Raw genomic sequence first — 24684 nt, 5'->3', positions numbered from 1 at the left:
ATATAAAAAAAATATCGTGAGCTGTGATTTTCACCGATTTTTTGTAAAACCAGTAGTCGGTCGGAACTGTGTCTAGCGCGAGCTGTCAGAACAATTCATCGTGCTGTTGTTCCGTGAAAAGTAACCGGCGAGCGAGTGAAACACAGAAAATTGTCGAGAACTGGAAGAAGTTTTAGGCCATTTTGGACAGCAGGACGAGAGTCTGGTTTGTTCTTTCGGTAAGTACTAAAATCAGCTTTATAATACATATGTGTTTTTGTAGTCGCTCACCTGCTGTTCCTGCCAGGTCGAAGTGCCCTGATGCATCACCGAGTTGCATCGCCAAGAAAGTTGTTTTATGATAATGACGAATAATAAACAGCAGCAAATAAAAACAATATCTGGACTGCAAATTGTTATTATTAATTAATGATTTATTATTAATTACAAAGAAATCCGAAAAAATATTTTTACAAGAAAACTGCGAAAATTCACCGAGTAGTTCGGTGAACTACAAAAAATATCGAAATTAAAATTCACCGTAAATTCGTAGACTGCCGTGTTAAGGCGAAACTGGAAGCATTTCCTCATTTTTTTTGGTTTTTGATTTTTTATTAAATAACGAAGCAATATTTTTAAAATCGGTTTTCGTGCACATGTAGAGTATGGGTCATATCTTATGATTTTTTTTACGCTGCAGAAAATGTTTTTTTGCAGAAACCATTTTTTAGTGAAATTTTTCAAAAATGGTTTCTGCAAAAACGAAAAACATTTTCTCTCGCGTAACAAAATCAGAAGATACCCTGATCCATACTCTACATGTGCACGAAAACCGATTTTGAAAATATCGCTTCGTTATTTAATAAAAAAAAAAAAAAACAAAAAGTGAGGAAATGGATCCAGTTTCGCCTTAAGCATATCTGCACCATGTTCGAAAATGTACAATTGAGACAACAGCGATTAAAGTTAATAACGTATTTTTCTAATTGACCAACAACTACAGTACCACAACGGCACATGCAGCCGTACCTACCTTGATACCTTGTTGGCTACAAAGTAACTTTACTCCAACGCCGAGCGTATAGTAGAGCACCACCTTCGTCGGTCTTGCCGTATTTTATACGTTTCACAATATTCGCATCTTCGTACACTTGGTACAACTCGTGATTCATGCGTCTGCGCCACACTCCATTTTCTTGTTTCCCACCGAGAATTGTCCGCAGCACTTTGCGCTCAAAAACTCCAAAAGCTTTTCGGTCTACCTCCTTTAACGTCCACGCTTCGTGACCGTAGAGGGCAACCGGAAGAATCAGCGTCTTATACAGAGCGAATTTTGTTTGCGTTTTCAAGTTACGGGACCTAAGCTGGCTACGCAATCCGTAAAAGGCCCTATTCGCAGCTGCAATACGCCTTTTCACTTCACGGGAAACGTCATTGTCACATGTCACTAGTGTTCCAAGATAAACAAATTCTTCAACAACTTCAAACACTTCCTCATCAATCACTACCTCAGCACTAACACCACTAGGCCTGCTTCTGTCTCTACCCGCTATCATGTACTTCGTCTTGGTAGAGTTGATCGTCAAGCCTATCCTCGCTGTCTCTCTCTTCAGAGGAGCATAAGCTTCCTCCACTGCCCTACGATCGATGCCGATGAGATCAATATCGTCCGCAAAACCGAGGAGCATGTGCGACCGTGTGATGATAGAGCCATTCCTCTGCACGCCTGACCTCCTAATCGCTCCTTCGAGTGCAATGTTGAACAATAAATTTGAAAGAGCATCCCCCTGCTTCAATCCATCCAAGGTCACAAACGACGTAGACACTTCGTCCGCGATCCGAATACTTGATTTTGATCCATCCAGCGTTGCGCGAATCAGTCTAATTAGTTTCGCCGGAAAACCATGTTCTGACATTATCTGCCAAAGCTCATTTCTTTTCACTGAATCGTACGCTGCTTTAAAATCAATGAACAGATGGTGAGTCTGCAAGTTATATTCCCGAAATTTATCTAGGATCATCCGTAGGACAAACATTTGATCCGTCGTTGAACGGCCCTCACGAAAACCAGCCTGGTATTCGCCGACGAAGGACTCCTCAAGAGGTCGCAGTCTGTTGAACAGGACACGCGACAGTATCTTATACGCCGAATTTAAAAGGGTAATCCCTCTGTAATTGGCACACTCCAGTCTGTGCCCTTCCTTGTAGATTGGGCATATGAGGCCATCCAACCAACTGGTGGGCAATTCTTCATCCTCCCAAATCTTTATAATAATCTGGTGAATTGATTGATGTAGCTGCTCGCTTCCGTGCTTAAGAAGTTCGACCAGGATCTCGTCTTTCCCAGCAGCCTTGCTGTTTTTCAGCTCCTTAAGGGCCTTTTTTGCTTCATCCAGTGTTCAGCCGTATTTCTATTAAAATTAATTATATCTGAAGTGGAATCAGTGAAGTTGCCTTTTTTAATGCCAAAAAAAAAACCATTTCATTTTCCAATAAATACTTCCCAGCGGGACAGTTATGCTGTGAAACACAATGCAAATTTGAATTTTCTACGCTTACTTTTCGCAGTTCTTGACTATATTTCTTGTAGTGGGACAGATATGCTGGGAAATGCAACAATGGGACAATGTGGCTTGATATTTATTTTCGAAATTTCAGAACAAACTAAGGACTTTTACAAGTTTACATAATAATGCACATACAATTATATTGATAGGAAGAAAAAAGTGAAAAATGCTGAAAATCAACATGGGACAGATATGTGTAGAACGGCAGTAGAAGAATCACCGAAAGTTTTGTGAAACGTACAAAAATAAACAACGATTTCACAGAAAATCGGTAAAAACATCACTGAACTATTAGGTGCATTTGACAAATGAAAATTTTCAATCTCCACAGATTGTTCGGTGAATTAAAAATTATGTGTCGTGACCATTATTAAGGAGAAACATCAGAGAATACAAATATGGCTGCCACAATGGCCGACTTGGACCCCTACTCACGTTTCCAAGAGCACCGATCTTAAAAATTCGTTAACAAATCCGCACGATTTTTTAAAGCTGTCTCTTTTTGCAGGTGAGCAAAGCCAGGATAAAAAAAGTGCAGCTTGATTTGATGCTTCGTTCATCAGATTTGTGCCTCTTAAGTTTAAATGCAAATTAGAATTGGGATTTCTTGATGTTTCACTTTAAGGATTGTTTCATAACTAAACGGTCACCGTTACCGACGAACGTTACCGATGGAAGGTATCTTGGTTCAAATCCCGTTTGGATCCGAGGATTTTTAAAATACTTGATTTTTTTTCATGTATTTCCCTTTTCTAAAAATAGAAAATCACTCTTAAAAATATTTAACCAAAAATGAGTATAAAATTAAGTATTTACACTAAAAGATATCGAATGATTTATAACACAATTTGTTTTAATTTTGTCAAATCCTATCACTTTCAGGGAACACATTTTGCAATGTTTTTGTTAAGATCATAACAAGAGTTTTGCCTTTTTGTTCCCTGGCCAATTTCGCAAGGATTGACGGTATTAAAGTGAAGGAGTTTCATTTTGATTATTGTAATGTAGTGTTCTTTAGTGAAATATATCTCCTTTTAACACTTTAATGCGCCTCCAACGGTTCATCACGAACTGGCTGCTGCAGATGAAGTATGACTGATCATATTCGCCAGACATGCTCGATAAACAGGGAGGAACCGCCGGGGCTTATTAGAGTCTATTCCCAAGCAATAGTTCCAAGTCGGTTGGATTTGGGATGGTTTTGATGATCGTTGCAAATCCTCATAAAGGTATTATAGGATTTGTGACAGGTTTTGGAACCTTTTACAGCCAGCTGATTTCAAAATGTTGTTTGGGCTCTTTCCCACGTTTCTCGGTTGATTTTGATTAGTATTTTTTATGGTCATAGTCGCTTTTTCGATTTTTGACTATGTTGGTCAAATTTTCTTTAAATAAAGTTATATAAATCAACCGACGAATAGTGGGAAGGATATTTGCAGCATTTAATTATGCTGATAGATACGAAGCAACCGTGAGAACACTTAAACGCATTGTTGACATCAATGCGTTCGACGTGACATTTTGGACAAAAACTGACTACTTTTCATTAACTGAACAACGTTACTTGTGCATGACTAGGTCAGGGATGCCAGATAGTTTTCTGAAAAATCTGTATCGCATTTCTCAAAAATCTGTATCCCTAACAAAATTTGCGTGAAAAATCTGTATCCCGTAGAGTAAGGTGGAGCAAAAGTTCGACCCTAGTTGATAAATCATTTGTTTTTCTCAAGAAATCGAAGCAAATATAAATAAATGAATACCATGTGGTGATTCTACCATCCACGAGCTAAAATTTTGCTTAACAAAGTTACGCCAAATGTCTTTTCAATTTTGAGTTACAACACTTTTCGTATGTGTGTGTCTAATTCGAACTCTTGCCTCACCACTGGGGCAAAAGTTCGAATCTAGTGTTTGTGGTATTTCGCTAACCGTAGCACAATATTTCGACAATCTGGTAATTGGAATACCTAAAACCAGGTGTCCGGCCATTTGGCCGAATGCCGTTTGGCCGAATGTCGTTTGGCCGAACGCCATTTGGCCGAATGCCATTTGGCCGAAAGGGTCGTTTGGCCGAATGCCGTTTGGCCGAATTATTATCAAAAGGATTTGGAGGCGTGGGCAAACTCTGGATAACGTTCTAGCTGCCAATATGATCATCAGAAATATTTCCTTCTTTTAATCATAGGCAATTCTTTAAAGCTTTACCATCAAGGGATTAGTTGGCGTTGAAACTGGGACTATTTTTGTTAGAGATTTTTCCTTCTTTGAATCAAAGGCTGTTCTTTCGAGCTATACTGATACAGCAATGTTCCGATTTTATCACGCCCCTTTCCAAAACTGCTTTTAAATATTCTATAAAATCTATTCGCATTTTAAATATTTTTAACGTCGTAAAGCGCGCCTTCAACATTCATCTTGAAGAAGAGGGGAAGCACTTGCTCTCAAATGTAACAGCAAATTAATGAAAAATGAAGGACTGACACGCAGAGGGCGTGATAAAATCGGAACATTACTGTATAGGCAACAGTGGCAAGACCACTTAAGTTCATCATCCTTTTTCGGCCAAATGGCATTCGGCCAAATGGCGTTCGGCCAAATGACCCTTTCGGCCAAATGGCGTTCGGCCAAACGGCATTCGGCCAAATGGCGTTCGGCCAAATGACCCGGAACCCTAAAACCAATTAATATTTCATGTTGGAACTGGAATACATTTTAAAGTTCGATCTGGATTTTACCCAAATTAGAGATTAATGTGCTTCACCAAAAATTAGTAGTTTTCCGCCAAATTCAGATAAAACAACATTTTTTTTTTAACTTTGATTGAATTTTCTCATTGATCCCATCATTTTTAGAGATAATATGTACATTTTACAGAATTTTAGGGTTTTACCTAAAGTTGCCACATGACTCGAACTCTTGCCCCACAATTCGAACTTTTGCCCCACTATGTGTAAAATATGATTTCCAAATCTTTTTTGCAAAAAAGTTATACATACAGCTCTTTACAAATCTGGACCACTGTGTGGCGTTGATATGATATGATGATATAATTCTATATCAACGAGATATCTTTAACCAATGCTGTAATTATTGTTGAAGATTTTATGATATATTTACGTGCCAATGAGTTGAGATATTAGATTAAAATATTGATTTGTCTGGATGTGTAATAGGCTCGATGAAAAACTGCCTTTCAAAACATTATCTCCCATCAACGCCTTGTATACCAGATCCTTGTATACCAGATGGATTACAAAACTATTTTATTCATTCAAGGTAGGCTTATTGAACTTAGTTTTGAAAAAAAAAAAATGATGTTAACATATAAACTAAAAAAAAAATACATTTTTTTGTGAGTTAGAGGATTTTCAAAGAAATTCCTTTAGGCGCTTCATGCGGGTCATTCCGTAGTTCACTGAACTTGGTTTTATTATTTACCTATGAAATACACCAGTTGTAAGAACTTTAAAATGGATTTAAATAAAAATTTTAATGGACACATATTTAGATTCAACATCATCAAATTGAGTTTGCTCAATAATTTTCCAATCTTAGAATATTATCTTATTGAATGATCAACTTCACCCCGGATTAAAAGTTTTCAAATTTGTCCCTTTGACCCTTTTTTACCAAATGTTGCATTTTTTTTTTTTGTAAGAATGTTGTTTACGGAACTTGATGCATGTCCCTGCAGTACATGATTTGGAATGATTTGTTTGGAATCATATGATTATATTGGAAATAATAGATGAAACCCCCAAATTAAATACGGTATATAAAGAGATTGATATTGTAAGTGGATTTGCTAACTGAACACGACGAATCAGAACCGTCGTTTTTGGAATCGCCGTTCGAATCGCCGTTGGAATCGTCGTTCGAATGTAGGGTAAACAGGTATTATATGCCCCCCCCCCCTAAGCAGAAATGGCAATATATCTAAAATTGGCGCCTTATTCCATCCATTGTCCACTGCAAATTGTTGTTTCTAAAGTCAGTGAAGTGTTGCATGGGAACTTTGCCTTTGGAGTGACGGCTATGGAAGCTTTGAAACTTTTTTCGAAAACGTTCCAAAATTTACCTTATCAAAACAAACGGGGCAACACGCCCCATCAAAAGAAAAACGTCCAGCCCCGTGATAAAACTGTACCAAGGATTAATTCCACCACATGCTCATCCTAGGAGGGTCTTTTAACAAGTGTTCAACTGCATAAAAGTTGCAAAATAACTCAAGCGAACAGAACTAGCTTCGTTTACAATGAAGTCAGTTTACAAGAGGTAAAATATTACGCCAAAAGCCTCGATTTCAGACTTTTTTATATTTTTATTGCTTTTCTGTACCAATCAACTAACGGACCAGCTTGATGGCAATTATTCTTCAGTATTTAAGATCTCTAATCGATCATGCATGCAAAAAGCGCTTGAATCGCTAGAAAATTAAGGGGGGCGTTTTGCCCCGGTGGGGCGTATTATACCCTTTTACCCTAGAGCGAGACAGCAACCAAACTGATACATCGCTTTGACATATTTAACGTAGGAGCAACACGTGCGTGAGATTTTCTCTCTCGGTTGGTGTGGTTTGTTTTGATTCAATCTGACATTTCTTTTTTGCTGCTCATGCTGACGATGCTGCCAGCTGATGATGGTAAGGATGGAGGAGCATAGTCGGAGGGGTGCTCCAATGTGTTTTCCGAAGAATTCGTCGAGATAAAAAGTTTTCGTTATAAAAAATATGGAAAATTCTAGTTCAAAAGTTCAGCATTAAACATTTTCAATGCGTGTTACGTATATTATTTTACAGAGAATCAGTCTAGAGGTCGTTTAACGTAATAAGAGCATTAGCATAAAAGTCTATAGTTTTACAAGAACGCATTGAAACGCCCCTTGAAATTTAACGGCGGTTCCCAACCAGCTCAAGCAAATTCCCTTGGAATTCATCTTCGAGGTAAAATCACAATACAGTGAAGCGAATAAAATACAATAAGTTGTGATAGGCCAGATACGCAGCGCGTATGCCAGAAGAATGACAAACTAAAACTATATTCATCAGAGTACCAGGAAGGGGCCGTCCGTCGACTTCGTGGAAAGTCGCACGCGCGTTTTTATTTTTGTAGTTGATGATGCCCTTTTAATGACTGAAAACCGAAAAGTATGGCAACGCTGTTTACCATGTAAGGAATAACATCATCCTCCGCATTCCGTGAGTACATTTTCTGCATTCAAGACGAAGCCAAGTCAAACGCATCCTCGTGCTGGCGATTCATAAAGAACAGGAAAAGTTCGCAATCGGTTCCATCTGTCTTTTGGTAACGAAACAACACACGATGTTGGCACATCTACTGGAATGTTTGCTTAGTTTTTCAAATCAGTGTACAGCATAGACCCCCTTCCAAGCTCGACAAAATTTCTGGATTCGCTGCCGTCATTTGATATTAACTTTCCACGCCCCACATTCTCCGTGGCCGCGATCATTAGATCACTGAACGCCGTTGATACCTCGAAGGGTCCAGGTCTCTAATCGCTTCGATAATGTAGGTCACGGAATAGCCTTCCAATGAAAAATAAAACATTTTCAAAAACTATGCAAATATGCCAAAAACAAAGGATGACCCATTTTGCCTCGTCTAAACAACACACGTAGTTATATGGGATGTATAGCAGTGTTGAACAAAACAATAAGACCATCAGCCATTTTTCATACAAAATGGCCAAGTTTGACGATGTGATGCTCGGTGTCTAGTGAACAGATTTGGCTGAAATTTTGGCAGTCGCCATGGAGTCACTTGAATTTTAATTTGTATTTAATTAATTGAGTTCTGTTCACTACATCAAAAGTTACGGATATACGAAACGACAAAATAATAAGACCACTTTCAGATTGCCATTACCAAAGGATGAGAGTATGAGAGTATCTGATACTTGATGATTGATAAACAAGTACTAACATTAAAGATGTTAATAAACTTTTGGACATTTTAATTGAGTTGACCATAAATAGCCATCATAAAACAGTTTTGAACAGAACTCAATCAATTTAATACAAATCGAAGCTCCCGTAGTTCCGTGTCGGCTTTCAAAATTTCAGCCAAATTGGTTTACTAGAAACCGATTACCATATCGTCAAACTTGGCCATTTTGTATGAAATAGGACCGGCGATCTTATTGTTTTGTCCGACACTATATATAACTTTTCTGTGAATCTACATCGTTGATCTGGGAAAATTATTGAAAGATTCCGAAAATATATTGTACGCTTAAAAACGGATCTGACCCATCTTGCCCCCTGACCCATCTTGCTCCCGCATACCATACTCTAATATGCTGTGCCGTTGTGGGCACCATATCATGAAACTCAGATACAACATTTAAAAAAAAATCAACGCAGTGTTTTCAGGTTTTCGGTAAGAAGGTTGCGATGGAATGACCCACGGAGACTACCTCAATACGAACAGCGATGTCAGCTGATGCAACTGGAAACTCTTCGTGAAAGACGTAAGCTCCTACAGATGATGTTCGCATTCGACATTTTATGCAACCGTTTGGGCTGTCCAGGTCTTCCGCATCAAGTTCATTTCTATGCTCCGGCTCGTCGTTTAAGTCACCGTCAATTGTTCTGGGTTGCTCGGCATTCGACAGCGTAGGTATGGTTAGCATCACCCATTTGAGAGATGTGTTTGCTTGTTAAACAGTGTACGCGTGGTTTGATTTTAATTTAAGTAGTACAAATTTCAAAACTAAGGTTAGGCAAATAATTTAAGTAATCAAACAATCTGTACAGCTAAAGCGGAAGATTAAGACTATTATATTAAGATTAAATAAATTAATAAATTGAACCCCAGGATTCTTGTCCATGTCTGGGAAATGGAGGACACTCTACCATTCAGAAATTTTATTTCAATGATTAAACTTATTATTGCTCTGCAATTCTCTTCTATCCATGTATTTTAACATAATGCTCATCGATTCTATTTGTGAACAATGCTTCACATTTTAGTTCAATAAAAGATTGGCATGCATATACAATACAACACAAGTTCTCTGCTTCACACCTCTTGCTACTCGAGAGTATTTCATATTGTTTAACCCTCCCAAGATGTTAGGATTTTTGTACCGCGATGGCGAAGTGGACGTTCAGCGTGCCTGTCAGAGTCATATTGACCCCAACATCTTACTAGGGAAGGTAGTTTTACACTGCCTACACATATCGAAAATGTTGACAAGCACTAGAGACCTGACAATGGTCTGGGTACAGTATTGCACCCAGTATTGACTCGATTGCGCGTGATAAATAAATAAATATCGTTTCCACTTTCACTGGTGTTAATTTAATTTGCTGTGGTTTGTGACACCACCCAGATCAGCCACAGGGTAAAGGCAGCATCATCATAAAAATTTCTTTTGCGAAACTGGACACGCACTATGAAAAATGCACATGTGCATGGTGTCGCTGAGAGTGGCGGAAGACGCGACTGCTCGAGGGTTAATCAGATCCAGGGATGAGAAATGTACTGGAAAAAACGATTGCCTGCTGTATATTTGACATTTTTCCAAACGAACATCACAGGCCCAGCCAAACTCAAACTGTTCGAAAAATAAATGTCATAACATTTTTTTTCCAGCAGCCTTCTTCCTCGAAACGGTTTCCAAGCGCGAGAGCGCCAGTACTCGAGCACAACGACGACAAAAATTTCTGTCTCTCCCGTTTTCGCATTTTTCTGCGTTTCAAACCGCTTCTAGACAAACTTCTTTACATGCATCACAAAGCTAGGAGTGTGCTCTAGCTATTTGTGCAAATCGATTTAAATTATTTATTAAAACAAGTGAGTTATTAGCAGTTGAAAATATTTGACATTTTTCGCAATCACCCGCCTCAGCATGACTGCTCATAAATATTTTCGTGGGGAAGCGAAAACCATCAAGCGTCTGCTTGACTGCCGTCGGCGCGGCGTCTGATGGTATTGGTGCTGCCGTTGTTTTGTTTTTATTTTACTGCCTGAATCGATGAACGGTAAGCAGAAAAAAGTCTCATTCTCATGCCTGATCAGATCAAATCCTCATATAGGTTCCTCAAGTAAACTAGGCATATATGCCCCCAATCAAAACAAAAGAAAGAAGCACCACGTGCGGTTTTTTGAATATTTTTTTCGTATTTTTTGTTTGTTGGAAGTGAACACGAATAATAACAAAGAGAACGGAATCAATTAATGCCGTAATCGCTTTGTTTTCGAACATAACATTACTAATGGCACAGTATTCGAATCGAATATTATTTTTCTAAAGGTAAAGCTCAAGAGTTAGTTGGTCAGTAATAATGTACCAAAAAAATCAATATATATGCCCTAGAGAATATCAATCTCAAATTTTAGTATTCCAAAAATGTTACCTTTTGATTTGTTCATTATTTTTCTTTAGAAAAATGATTTCAAGCCTGAAAATTTACAATGACGCCTAGGTGGTCAAGTTCTTATAACTATTCTTTCTCAATTTTTTCAAATTTTCAATCAATTCATAGAACACTGAGGAAGATTACAAGTGGTAGTCGAAATACGCGTATCTGTAAAAGGATAAGCAACATAGGGCGGAATTAGAAGGTACGAAACTGATTACACTCATTCGACGAGGGTATTCTGCTTCAAAATTATAAAAATGCCATCATATGAAAAAAAATTTTTGAAGTATTTTCGTTATTTTGAAGGGATATAAATAGTATTATGAATACCGCGTAAGTCATTCTCAAATTATAGTGAATTCTAAAAATGTAAATAAAAAATACCTTCGGACCTTGAAAAAAGTAATTCGATTTATTAATTTATCTCAAATCTTACATCAGCATTTCTCATGATAAAAACGAACAATTTCCATAATCAGTTGACCATGTTGACTCTAGCCTCACTTTTGAAAACACCCTTAGCAAAAATCAATGATAATTTATATAAACAAATATTAATTCATACAAAAGTATAAATTATAAAAAAATATAAAAATATATCTGAGAAACAGTTTGTCTGATTGATGATCTGTCTTCGTCAATTTTTAAGTCACTAAATGGGGCTGTATCACACTATTATAATATACACTGTATATTAAAAATTGCACTTTTCTTTTTATTTGAAACAATTAATAAACAATTTCCTAAAAAAAGTATTTTAGTTTTTTATGTGTTGTAACTGACATATCATGCAGCTTATTGCACAATGGATGGACAAAAAAAAAATTGTATATATATATATATATATATATTTTTAATTTTTGCAATATGCTTCAAAATTTTGTTTTCGTGAAAATATGCATAGTCTATCTATATAAATAAAAATGGAATGGTGTTTGTGTGTCACGAATTGGATCGAAAAAGGGCCAACGGATTCACAAAATTCTTCCGTTATTGCATTTGTGCAGGGCGCAAAAAAAGATTATGAAAATCAGCCGGGAGAGCATTAACAATGGGAAAATTTAAAGCTTCATTTTTCGGGGCATTTATTTACCGACCTTGTATGTGACACATTTTTTCGTGACGTTACACCGTTTTGACACTATTTTGGCGACCAAAAACCTCAAATATTTTTTGCATACCGTCGTGCGGGGCTACTTTAGACACTTTTGAATATGGATTTTTTAAACTCAAAATATGGTTCAAATCTGTTTGATGTCTTTGGGACTATTGAGAAGCGTAGTTTACCCTTCATTTGGTTGAAATGATTTTCCAAACAGACCGTTTATTACTTGTCAGGACGCGAATAAACATCGAATAAACCAATAAAATATACATAATGTATTAGAACATTTGGTCTATGAGCATTGTTTCTACAGTTCATAAATTTCAAAGGGTTGATCAATTCATTGGAATTGTATCAACTTAGCATATACAATCGAATATTTGTATCGTTATACATTATAAATGACCATTTCACCCAAATAAAGGATTGATGGTCCCTTTTTTCAGGCTATCTATATAGCAATATCACGCTGCTCATAATACCAAAGGTAGCACAGAACCATCTTAAAACGCATATGTTTATTGAAATCATGCCTGATATAGTATACTACAGTATTGGTACAAAGTAGTTTTCTAAATAATCCTGGAATTTGAAATGCAGTTTTGTTATAACATATATATAATTATATATAATTATAGATAAAAATGTCCAAAGTAGCCCCCATCCGGTTCTATATGAGATGTGTCCGATTGGTGTATCAGCAACTGTTTTGTTTACTGATGGATTGAGTTCAAATTTTGCATACATCCTACCAGTGACGGCAATTGTCAAATTACGGTCGTCTGCACCGACGCCCAGCGGCGCCAGCGTCGTTGATTTGTTTTTGTTTTTATAGTCGTCTTGACAACCCGAGCGGAATTCTCAGAAATGTATGCTTTCGAAATTCTATTGACCGCTGTCTGCTGAACTTCAACCACCTACTGATACTCAAAATCAGTATTTTCAATTTCAACTGATTGGTTTTAATTAAGCACGATGCAGAAGCAAAATATGCAGTTGTTTTGCATCACTCACCAAAAGTAACTATAATGCATTGAATTAAGGTAACATATCGGTATTTGCATGCCTAAAACCACAATAAATCAATTACAAATTGAAATATTCATATTCGAATTCGTCGAGCTGAAGTTCAGCTGAACTGAACTTCAACTGCAGTGCAAGACACCACAAGACGCCGCTTTCATTGTCTCGTCTCTTCATTGTCATGTTCATTCTCGGCCTGTCTATGGGTAACTGTGTTTGTTTATTTGTGTTCGTTTTCGCACAAATTGAACATCTTTGTGTTGATTTTTTTCGACACTGCATCCTACATACACACTCACGATTATTGTGTGTAAAAATTGTGGAAATCCATTCACTACTCTTAGAGTCATGACATTATACATGAAGTTGAAAAACCATGAAAAAGTGTAAAAAGAAGCCCCGCACGACGGTATTCGGATTCCTTGTAGCATTCCCAGTAAATTTGATCTGTTGGCTATTTGGGTTCCATTGGAAAATCTTGCTCAAAATGAGAATTAGTAACGTGACGTAACAATAACGCGAAGGAAAAAAAATCCAGTAAAGCGGAAATTTTTTCGACTTTCCATACAAGGTTGATGATTTGAAATCGATTTTTGTTCTATTTTCAAGCACTCACTTCAAACATCTCATTCTCCGTAATCAATGCCTGATTTACTTTAACTCGCCTACATATGATATATCAAATAAACGTCGAGAAAGAATTTTTAAGTTGTTTTTTTCTTATTGAAAAAAATACATTTCTTCAAAAAATTTTAAAAATTTTGCTAAAATTTAAGAAGATTGTCCCTAAAACCCGCCAATATCTTAAACTTCATCAATCTGACGCAGAACCTGTATTCAGATGATCGAATGGTATTGTATTCAGCTCTTAATTTATGGAAAAAGATTTAAAATTGGTTGATCAAAACGCAATATATTTGAATTTTAGTAAATTATATATTTTGAAAAGTTACAAAACTCGATTTTGAGCTAAAACTCAAAAACTGTTCTACTTTAAATTTTTTGAAGGTCGGTTTCGAAATCAGCACTAAATTGTGCTTCAAAAATTCTGGTCGTTGACAGAAGTTCACGACTTTCGTTTTATTTTGTAAACTTGTGTTATTAACTTGAATAATCGGAAACAAAAGGCTCATAAAGTTAATCGACGACACAAAAATCAAGAAAACCTTGTAAAGTATGCAACCAACTCCATCTAGCCATTTCCACTGCACTTGAAGAATAGACTGAAGTCATGTCACGTTAGATATGATCCTGACTATTTTGCGCGTGTTTAAAAAAACTCGTTTTTTTACGACGGGTTTTGAAATAACGCAGTATTTTTACGACGTTTTTTGAAATAACGCGGTACCGCGTAAAAAAACCGCGTGAAAAAAAAACGCGTAAAAAAAAACTTCAGTATATAACAGAAAAACCGGAAATGAAAAAAACATGCCCCAAAAATTTCTTCAATTATGCTAAAACTAAGTTAAAGTCAAGCAATTTCCCATCAAAAATGTGATTAGATGATGAAGTAGGAGAAAATTCCGATGAAATTTGCATTCTTTTTGCGGCCTATTTCCAAGAAACTTATACTGCCGTGAATCGCAAGTCAGTCCCATCTGAATTTTGGGCAAAATTGAGTTAATGGCAGTTTTCGATCTTTCTTCGGATGATCCTTCAGCTGCGTGAATAAAAATATATAGTTTGTTCAGTAAAATCGAAAAACAACACCAAGTCAGATTGTCCCATAATGAAAAGTAATCGCAAGTCAGTCCCATTATCAGCTTGTGTACCCTGCTGTACAAAACCGAACACTGCTTTATTTAGTTTTATATTTTTCTCAGTAACGTTTTCACATTTGAAACAATTTGTGAAAGTTTCATGATGATCACAGAAGTTTTCAAATCATGACGATTTTTTGAAGTTTCACAAGGCTCCACATAGAAGTCGAATTTGAAAACTTCAGAGTCCATTTTCTCAATGCCTACTTTTTACATATGGGACTGACTTGCGATTCACGGCAGTAAAGTACATTTTCGGATTCTGATCGTGACTATGAATACTTCTCTCATTTTCCTGTTTTTACTAACAATATTGGAATCAATCAAATCAAGTTACAGGTCATTTTAAGCTGTTTAAAAGACTTAGATCCAAACAAAGGCCCAGGACCAGATGGAATTCCACCGGTTCTTTTGAAATTTTTGGCTACTGAATTTGCGGCACCACTATTTATGTCGCTTGAAACTGGAAAGTTTCCGCAAGGATGGAAAAAATCTTTTCTTATACCTATCTAAAAATCTGGTAAAAAATCTAACGTGAAATTGCCATTATCTCATGCATACCAAAACTATTCAAATCCTTTTATAAACAAAAGTGCGTTTAATCAAATCTAACAAAGAATAACTAATGCGCAACATGGAGTTTTCAAAAGTCGTTCAACTACGAAAAACTTGTTATAATTTGTTAATTGCACCTTATGTGCAATAGACGGAGGTAACCATGTTGAATCACTTTACACTTTACAGCGTTCGACAAACTTTACATTCCAATGTTGATTTTCAAGCTTGATAAAATGCGAATCGAGTCAAAGTTCGGATCGAATCGAATTAAACTGAGCTTTGCAGATAGTAAGATTTGATGAAAAAAAATCGAAAATCTATCAAAGTATCATCAGGAGTTCCTCAAGGCTCACATTTAGGACCTTTGCTTTTTACACAGACAAACAGACATAACACTCTTCAAAACGGCTTGGCACATGCATTTAACGATCAATTCAAATTTCATTTGGTTTCTGAGATCCTTCCACCAGAGCCGCTAGTGTACGATCGCTTTGACGTTTGCCAGGGTACACGTTGCTGAATGATTCAAATGAAAATTACAGGCGATTTGTGTAGTAGCTAGATAAACGTCAAATCGAAATCCATTATGGCCGACAGTGTCTCGCGCGGTTCTACCAACAGGTGGCAGTGTGCTCACGAAAAAGATGCGGGTCTAACGTTCCTGATGATTTTTCTCCAAGAGTTACGTTTGTTTGTCTGTGCTTTTTATATTGTTTGTCAACGATGTCACGTATACTCTTAACCACATTAAGATCCTCATACATGCAGATGATAACAAAACTTTTATGGAAATTAAAAAAGTAGAAGACGAGCAATGGTGTAGAAAAATCCTACTGCAGTTAAACGTGAAAAAATGTAATTCAATTACGTTCAGCAGAAACATAGCACACCACCAATTACTATATTTTTTAAGAAATCAAGAAGTTTTACAACTTAATGGGTAATAGAATTAGAGATTTTGGAGTTATCTTAGATTCGAAATTAACTTTCACTGATCATTATAACGCTATCACTCACAAAACAACTAATATACTAGGCTTCATTAAGCGTTTTGACTACAACTTTCACGACCCATACACAATAAAAACATTATACGTTGCTTATGTAAGATCAATTCTAGAATACTGTAGCATATTATGGTCTCCCCACATGATAAATCACGAGGATCGAATCGAATCAATACAAAAACAGTTCCTCCTATACGCTTTACGAAAGTTATGTTGGATGACTTTTGAAATGCCTTCTTATGAGGCTCGATGCATGCTTATCAAGATATCAAAACTTTCAAATAATAAAAAAAAATTACGTCACGCTACTAATTTTTATTTTTAATATACTTTTCAATGAAAACTAAATGTTCAACAGATTCTATTTACTGCGAATGTTTCAAGGAATCCAAATATGCCAAAATATTGTGTGTATGGTGGTATTTACGAGTTATGGCTTGTTTCCACTTCGTACGTACTGTGCAAAAAGATAGGACAAGTAATGATCAAGTAATGATTCCGCTTCAAAATTACTTGTGCAGTTCGCAGATGGCAAGTAAGGAAAAAAGTGTAACACTTGTAACGCCTCCCGTGCGAATCAAATGGAGCTGTCACTTTTCCTTGCGGAAAAATAGTCCGCGCTATTATTCCGTAAGGGAAAGTATTGAAAAAATTCTAAATTGAGCCCTACACTGAAAAAAAAAATCGTTTTAAAAATTCAAAGTCGATTTACAAAAAAACACCATCTTCGATTTCGATGAAATTTTGTCTTCAGATAGGTAATTATGTTTCCTACCAACCGTCCATACACTACAAGATGGGCACTTTTAAGGAAAAACTGTTTTTCTGACAAAAACTTTTTCATGTCCAAATGATTTTTTTTCAGTGTCTTTTGTTATCAAAAACTCATAATCATCTCAGAATCCAATGGAACACAATTTGTTAGGAGATTGTGTCTCATTCATTCAAGGAGATTTTGTCTTATTCGTTCAATCAATTCATTTTTTATATTTTTAAAATGAATACTTAAATGTATTCTCTTATGAAATGACGAATTTTGCACCAAATCGTATTTAGAGTTAGCTGCACCTTCTCAGATTACAATGAAACCTTCTGGGTGTGTAGACCTTGACTAGATAAGTCACTTTGCATACTTAGTTTCCTCAAAATTTATCTAGACTGTCTTTTGAAAAGGGCATTTTTTTTCAAATGCATTTAGTAAAAAATGACTACTCCCAAAAAAAGTGATGTATGGGTACAAAATAATTCAAAATGAAAAAAATTGAAAGAAAACCAAATTGAACCCTACAATTAAAAAATCATTTGAAAAAAAAAAATGAGTCGATTTACAAAAAACAACATTTATGTTTTCGATGAAAATTTGTCCCAAGATAAGTAATTACGTTCCCTACCTAGCGTCCATCAGGTACCAGTAGGTCGGCTCCAGATGTACGTTTTCCTTCAATCGTCCATACACGACCAGATGGGCACTTTCAAGTAAAAGCAGTTTTTCTAACAAAAACTTTTTCGTGTCCAAATGATTTTTTAGTGTCTTTTGTTATTAAAAACTTAATCAGGCCGATGCAAATATTTAATTTGTTTTATGTCGCCCCCCCCTTCAAAAATCCCAAAATATTGAAGAGGCGAAAAAAAAAACATGGCGGCTCATGACTCTATTTTCAATAGAAAAAATGTTTAAAAGCAACTTTTTTTTTAATAGTTGAAAAATATTTTTTTCAATAGTTGGTATAATTTTAAAATTTTCAATAGTCTTTTTTTCGTTTGTTCCTTATTTATTTTTGTCCCTCCCCTCGTACCCGATGAGAGGTCTCGGACATAAAAGAAAAATAATATTTGCATCGGCCTCAGTGAAGGATAGAATCCCCCCAAAATCCAATGAAACACATTTTGTTATAGATTTTGTCTCATTTATTCAATCATTTGGAAAGGTTTTATTTTATTTTATTTACATAAATACTTTTTATCGACTTGTTTCAAATGCATTCAATGAAAAAATAACAACTGCTAAAAATAAATTTTGTATGGGTGATTATCACAAAATATTTCTAAGAAATAGTATTGAAAACATCCTGATTGTGCCCTACACTGAAAAAAAATAATTTAACCCTTATGTGGCCGGCAGGGTACACGGGTACCCAGCACCCATTTAAAATACACGGTGTAGAAAAAAGCAAAAAGTTTGAAGGCCACATAACGGTTAAAAATAATACAATGTCGATTAAAAACACATTTTTGATATCGATGTAATTTCGTCTCAAGAAAGGTAATTATGTCCTCTACCAACCGTCCATACACAAGACGGGCACTTTTAAGGAAAAAAGATTGCCTCAAAAATAAAAAGGTGTTTTTTTTGTTTTTGAATCGACATTGAATTTTAAAAATGTCTATTTTTCAGTCTTGGGTTCAATTTAGATTTTTCCAATATTTTTTCTTAAAACTTGACTTATTTTGTGTTACTAATTACTAATATTTTTTGTAATAGTAGTCATTTTTTTTACTAAACGCATTTGCAAAAAATCGATAAAAAAAAGTTAGCCCTTTTCAAAAGCCAGATTATGTAGATGAATTTTGATGATTTTTGCATACTTACAAAGTGCCTTATCTAGTCAAGGTTTACATATTCAGAAAGTTTCATTGTAATTTGAGAGGGAGCTGCTAACTCCAAATACGATTTAGGACGATTTCCTAAGAGAAACCATTTGTAATAAAGTATTTATTTAAATATAAAAATTGAATTGATTGAATGAATAAGACAAAATCTGCTTAAATAAATAAGACAAAATCTCTTAACAAATTGTGTTTCATTGGATTCTGAGATGATTATGACCTTCACTGGTTGAGTTTTTGATAACAAAAGACACTGAAAAAAAAAACGTTTGGACATGAAAAAGTTTTTGTTAGAACAACTTTTTTTCCCCACATGTGCCCATCTGGTGGTGTATGGACGGTTGCTAGGGAATATAATTACCTATCTTGAGACAAAATTTCATCGAAATCGAAGATGGTGTTTTTTTTTGTAAATCGACTTTGATTTTTTGAAACGATTTTTTGCAGTGTATGACTCAATTTGGATTTTTTTCAATGTTTTTTTCTTGAAACTTGACGTATTTAGTGGCTATCACCCATAAAACACTTTCTTGTAGGAGTAGTCATTTTTTTTATTAAACACATTTGAAAAAAAATCGGTAAAAAGTTTAGCCCTTTTCAAAAGATAGTCTAGATAGTTTTTGAAGAAACTAAGTATGCAAAGTGGCTTATCTAGTCAAGGTCTATACACCCAGAAAGTTTCATTGTAATCTGAGAGGGTGCTGCCAACTCGGAATACGATTTGGGGCGAAATTCGTCAATAAGAACAGGTTTGTATGGGGATCGACTGCGATTGTGGTTATGTTACGGGTATTTTCGGCTTTCAGTCTTCGCGTAATCATAAACGGATTTATGCTCTACACCTGACGTTTCGGCTACATGTTTTGAGCCTGTACGGCAAAATTTTGCTAAATGCTACCGTTTCCGAGATCACCCCAATGCACGACTAGGGTTAAAATCAAATTCTATCTCTGCTGCTCATAAGTCTTTCCAACTTGTATATGACGATCGTACTTAATATCTGGTTTTACTCGTATACTGATGCAAATTGATGTGTCGCACGAATGATTTTAAGTCAGTTCCTGCAATTATCCGGATGTTGTAAATGTGGCATCTAGCTGTGCAAGGCCATATGATATAAACTGATGTGTAAAATTTATCATTTCAGAGCGTATTTTATCGTGTTGCAAAATATTCAAGGAATATACATAGGGTCTGGGACCATTTGAGCAGGGGGCCTATTAATTATGCTGCTACTACTAAGTCAATTTGAAACTCATTAACAATTAACAATGATTTATTGAGGATCTCTTGATGATTATACTTATTTTTAAATTTATCTCTGATCAAAGTTCTAAATTCTAGTACTAAAAATCAGGAGAAAGTCTTTATAAATTTCTTAAGTTTTTATTTATTAGAACTTTAAATTTGTCGCGATGACCACTTGATTTTTGATAATAAATTGCTGACACGAGTGTAATAAAGCGAGCTATGAGATTGCAGTGATTATTTATCGCCCAAAGTACTGTAATATATTCACAAAACTACGTACAATACAAAAACATATATTTTCTTTTTAAACTTTAAAATTGTCACGATAACCCCTGTATTTTTTTTATTTCAACATGTGCGCATAACGTTTGCATTATAAAAATGGACTTTTTTCACCCATTTTTCATGAAAGTCTTTTATACTGGATTGTCATATTTTAAAATTTTCATTAATTTCAAAACTTGTTTATTAATTTCACTCTAATTTTCATAACGATATATGCATTTATTGTGGAGTTATTCTAATAAATGTGAAATGGTGTTGAGAAATTTCATGTTTTTTCCAATGATTTTCTACAAGCATTTCAGTGCATCTCGGTGTTCTATTGAAATAAAATCTTTTAAGAAAATACAATTAAATCATATTTTTCTATCAGTCACAAAATTTCCTTTAAAAATTTGATAATCTTTTGTATAAATTGTACCAAATGTTCACGGAAGATATCCAATTTCATTCGCAAATATCATGGGGATGATGATTAGGGTGGCCCACACTTATATGAAAAACAAAAATTTCGAAAAATGCCAAGTCTTACCTCCTAAATCAGTTGTTTTGGACTCCCAGAAGCTACGTTCAAAATTTGAGCAAAATCGGTTGAGCCTAAGGGGGCGCTCAAAACGCTTGAAGTTTGTATGGGAAAACTTGGCCAAATGTATGCAGAAATTTTAAGTTTTCGAATTTTGCCGCTAGGGGGCGCTGTAAGCGTTCAATAATCAAACCCTTTGGTATTATTGTAGATGACTATATGCCAAAGAACTTTGTCGAAGACCGCGAAATGATCCGACGGCTGTGAAGAAAGTTATACCCTATGCAAAGTGAGGCAAAGTATTGAGATTTCATTATTGATATTATTCCTTTACATGTATTGGAAAAACAACAATAAAGTTTATCCTCACTTAACCTAGGGTATAACTTTTTTCACAGACGTTGGATCGCTTTGCGGTCTTCGACAAAGTTCTTTGGCATATAGTCACCTACAATAATACCAAAGGGTTTGATTATTGAACGCTTACAGCGCCACCTAGCGGCAAAATACGAAAACTTAAAATTTCTGCATACATGTGGCCACATTTTCCCATACAAACTTCAAGCGTTTTGAGCGCCCCCTTAGGCTCAACCGATTTTGCTTAAATTTTGAACGTAGCTTCTGAGCGTCCAAAACAACTGCTTTAAGAGGTAAGACTTGGTATTTTTCGAAATTTTTGTTTTTTATATAAGTGTGGGCCACCTTAATGATGATATTCTGTTTTGACATGAATCTACAACGACGATTAGCATGACATAATTATAAGTAGAAATATGCTGTTTTCTGACACTTCGGGTAACATGGAATCCTTATTCCTCAAAAGTTTTTCAATGGTTTTGAAGCGTCTGATGGTTTGTTTTCAGTCCTTCAGAAATATTTTAGGCGATTCCGAAGAATCCCAATAACCTTGTGAAAATTGAACCAAATCGTGTCAAAATTTCACAGTACATAGTTTGAATAAAATACTACCAAACGTATTCATCCAAATAAGGCTGTTATAAACATATTTTAATTAACGCAGATTAGTATACACAACAGTGACATGGGGAGATGTGATCCCTTGAGAATTACACACACGTTATATAAATGTGAAAAATAAAACTCTATTCGGAAGCCTCTATTTACTTGGAATTCCAATATTTTCAACGATAAAATGTGTCGGATAATTATTATTTTAGTACAAACCATGAAAAGGGGCATGAAGAAAATACGGCATATCCTTAAACATTTAAGAGAATCCTACAATTTCAAATACACCATATTCATCGAAAATATAAGAAAACTTGAACCGAAAACGAATAGGAAACTTCTGGAGTTATTTTCCCTTTAAATAAACCATGTGTTCAAAAGAGGATCAAGTTTTCCCCATTTTTGAAAAATCCATCTGAAGATATGCACCCATAAAAACAAAGTTTTGAAAACTTCAACAATAATTTAAAGGCCTTCTATTGTGTATAATCTTGCAATAGATGTTTACCTGCCATTCTGTTCAGAAAACGGATCTAGTTTTGTGTTTTCCTTAAAGTTACAGTTAAATAAGGAAAAAGCGATCAAGTCTACCCAGTCTCCTCTAAGCTTCTTTTAAGCACTTTTCTTGCTCACTTGTAATAAGCTTAAAATAAGAAGATCAGGTGCGCTGGTTTTGTTCATGAAATAATTTATGCCTTCGAAATCTTGAGTACCCAGCCAACACAAAGTCTTATTTGATGTTGAATAGGATGCTAAAGTGGAGGTCAAATGCGTACCTGCTTCCATTTGACTGCGTGTAAAGTGTGCGTATATTGCCTCCACTTTTGTATCCTATGCAACATCATATGCGATCGTGTGTTGACTGGGTAAGTCCCAAAGTCGGCCATTGTGGTGGCCATTTTGGGATTCTTACAAGTCTGTCCTTAAAACCAGGAAAAAAACTATTAAGGACAAACGTCTTTGAATGTATGTGAGATTTGTGCATTGAAAATCGCGAGTAGATGCAAAATTCGGCCATTGTGGCAGCCATCTTGGGATTCTAATCCGCTTGTCCTTAAAAAAAGTAATAGCGATCATGCCAATAGCTGTACAAATTATACTCGAAAGAACTGTCATTGTTCAAAAGGGCGATACACTAAAATAAACTAGTATCAGGTTAACGCCAACTATTAGAAAAAGGCCAAATTAAAACAAAAACTGATATCCGTTCCTGTCGAGGAATTCTATTGACTTCCTTGATATGGTGAATCTTTGTGCTTGTTAGACAATCTACAAACTACTACAAATAGCAGGCAAAATGCCCTTTATGAGCCATTTTACGAAGTGACAACATTGTTGATGATGGTATTGATTTTCACGGGGTATTTTCATTCATAAAATCGGCTCGTAGAATGGACTATTAGATGAAAGTGGAAGTGTATGAGTGCAATGAGTCCTATTATTAGCCGGCGACTACGCGGCTGACTTGCAAGCGGAGGGGGGGGGGGGTGCGTCAGGCCCCAGGACTTCCGTCCCTGCTGCCCCATTTGGTGTTGGCAATGGTATTTGTATGATAATCAATCAAAACTTGTTAATAATTTTTCTTCGACTATTCTGCTTTGATGAGGCAATTTGAAAACAAACTGCTCTTCTCGCTTGCGCTCTCCGCACAGACTTCATTCCAGTGTCGGTGAATTTTTTGGTTCTTCGGAAATTAATGAACCAATCAGATGTGGCCTTTTTTTGACAGGCAAATGGTTTCGTTTTTGCACTACCACCTGACGGGTCCCGTCCCAGCTAGAGATGGGAAAACTGATTCAATTTTGAGAGTGAATCGCTACCGATTCACTCTCAAAAAAGAGTCGACTCTTTTGATCGATTCAGTAACTCATTTCCGGGATTTGAAGAAAATGTCATTTTTCGATGTGAGCCAACTTCTTTTCGTACAAAATTCACTTGCATGGTATGTATATTAGGGTGCCAATGAAAATCGAATTTTCGAATTTCAAAAACGGGTAGTGCTCAAAAGTTTCGTCTCCTCAAAAAAAGTCCCCATGCAAAATTTCAGCTCAATCGGACTTCGCTAAGGGGTGGCCCAAAGCGGTCAAAGTTTGGTTGTTTTGAAACACGAAAAATATCCCAAGGTAGGGATACATGAAAATTTCGAAATCGAAATTTTTTTTTTGATGCCAAATGCCTTAGAAGTGCATGAAACGTCGAGATCTGGTGTTATCTCAAAAATTTTTTTTTGGGAAAAAATTGACTTTTTGGACTTAGAAAATTTTTGAGTTAGGGGAGTGAAATGAATTTGAAATGGAGGATTTGAATTTAGTTGCTGAAATATTCATAGCAATAGTACTGGAAAATGTCTTATATCATCGTTGGCAACTGCTAGCATATTATATCATATATCGTTAGGGTGGTTCACTTATTTTGCATTAGGGTGGTCCTTTTTGTAGAAAAATTTAAAAAATAAGATAAGTCATTTTCAATATTGAATATATATAATATTTCATTAGGGTGGCTCATTTTTTTTAAATTAGGGTGGTTCTTTGAGATGTGAATTAAGAACAAAAAAATATTTCCAGAAAATTTGCCAGTCATATTTTTGTATAGTTTAAAACCATGATCCTTTATTGGCATGTAACACTTTGTTAAGATATTCCTAGGCCAACATGTGGAAAGGGC

The 24684-nt window shown here is 35.7% G+C and overlaps 1 long non-coding RNA gene across 1 annotated transcript; it reads left to right on the top strand.

Annotated features, from left to right (window-relative positions):
• Positions 1 to 5784: 5784 nt before the first annotated feature.
• On the top strand, positions 5785 to 9376 carry LOC134284403 (uncharacterized). The gene is made up of 2 exons (XR_009995772.1): positions 5785 to 7849; positions 8929 to 9376. It is a non-coding gene; the product is annotated as an uncharacterized LOC134284403 (long non-coding RNA).
• The last annotated feature ends 15308 nt before the right edge of the window (positions 9377 to 24684 follow it).

The sequence above is a fragment of the Aedes albopictus genome, unplaced genomic scaffold, assembly GCF_035046485.1.
Source record: "Aedes albopictus strain Foshan unplaced genomic scaffold, AalbF5 HiC_scaffold_109, whole genome shotgun sequence".
NCBI lineage: Eukaryota > Metazoa > Arthropoda > Insecta > Diptera > Culicidae > Aedes > Aedes albopictus.
This window is presented reverse-complemented; position numbering and strand designations above follow the sequence as displayed.